Source organism: Hydra vulgaris, chromosome 06 (assembly GCF_038396675.1).
Source record: "Hydra vulgaris chromosome 06, alternate assembly HydraT2T_AEP".
Taxonomy (NCBI): domain Eukaryota; kingdom Metazoa; phylum Cnidaria; class Hydrozoa; order Anthoathecata; family Hydridae; genus Hydra; species Hydra vulgaris.
The window spans coordinates 56310153-56311908 of NC_088925.1; positions in this window are offsets into that span (position 1 = coordinate 56310153).

Sequence of the window (1756 nt, forward strand, 5' to 3'; positions counted from 1 at the left end):
TCTCGGATTAGTGTAACTTTAACCCATATCTGTAAACCATATGCATTGGATGGTTGTGTTAATATTAAACTATTTTAAGTAATTTCGAAAATTCCTAAAATTCGTTGAGAAAGAAAAATCAAGTGGAATGTTTGTCAATTGCTATGAATTTTTTCAGAGTTGTTGGACAATAGTTTTGTTGGATGGTTGAAAATTGAAACCCTGAAGTAAACTCCTCATTCGCTCAGTATTCCACGTTATGTTATTTTAATAGGTGCAAAGAAAGCAATATACTCTGGTTGAGTTACCAGGGTTAAATTTAAAGAAAAACAAATAAATCTTACACTGTGATCTTCACATAGCTCATCTAGATGCGTGAATATAAATTACCATTCACTTTTGGAGCGATGAAAGTGTTCTTTATGGTCAGTTTTCTGTTTAGACAGAACACATACTTTTTGGCTTATACATACAACAACATAAAAAGCAGTAGAGTGTCTTCAGCATTCCCTGAAATAGAATCCTATAAGCTCAATTTTTATTTAGGAGAGCACAGCTTTAAACTAATTGAAACTAAATCTTTTATTTGCTCTCCTACGTAAAAGGTGGAACAATGGAAACTCTACCCTAAAAACGTTAGTGGTGTTGCACTTTTACTATATTTTTGCATATGTTTCCCAAACATGCATGAATTCAGTGTCCCAAAGTTTACAAGACAATTAGTGGTTTAAAGAGACCATTGCATCGAAGCGTATTTTTGAGAGTTTTGAAATAGGTTCTTCCAAAATGTATAACACGGAGAACTCTTCTAATACATTGTCACCACTAAAGCTGAAAAGCATAGTTAAAGAATGTGCAAGTTTTTTGCAAATGGACATGTGTCTGTTATTTGATATAAGAAAACAGTTCTCATGCAAGAAATTTAGTTATTCAATAGATGATGCACTCTTTCATTTTTCTCTTTCTTTCATTTTTAAGTGTTGAATAGTTAGTTCGAATCTCTCCTAAATCTACAAATCCAACTAACTCACCAGAGTCTTTATCCCAAACCAAATCTTCTTGAACTTTCATTTCATCAAACAGAATTGTAACAAATTATTCAGAACAAGAGAGTTAGATGTTTTATTTGCAAGATCATTAATGGCATGAAGATCATAACCTCTTGAAAGATGTATATAATTTTTGTAGTCTCTCAAGGTGCGTAAACTTGGAAGAACTAAAAATCCTAAACCAGTCTTACGAACAAAACGTAAAACAGAACATGCTGACGAAGATTTAGCTGCTAAATTGAGACAAAATTTTATTATCATTGAATGATACTTAACACTACAGGGACTAGAAGCTTTAATGTAACTTTGCTGCTCATTCCAAATTAGTTTCATGAAGTCTGGAATATTTTTTTGATTAAAACCAGAGTACAATGTTTTAAGGTCTTGATCAAGTTCTAAATTAACTTTTTCACTTTCTATATTCAAAACTGTTTTCATATGTTTAATCTGATTTTCTAACTGTTTGCATTTTAAACGATATTGTTGCAAGCTTAATTTAGTTCGTTCGGTGGAGGTAAATTTAAGAGGAGCATTCAGCTTTGCACGTTGATTTAAAGTTGTTTTTTTATTATTGACTTCGTAATTAGTTTTAAGTTGCAAAGAATGGCACGAATAACAACAACTCTGGTATTTTATTAAAATATTACAATTAAGTAAACGATAAAACTCACCTTGATATAATCTAGGTTTAAGAGGAAGTTGCTTAAAAAGCAAATAGTTAAATTTTC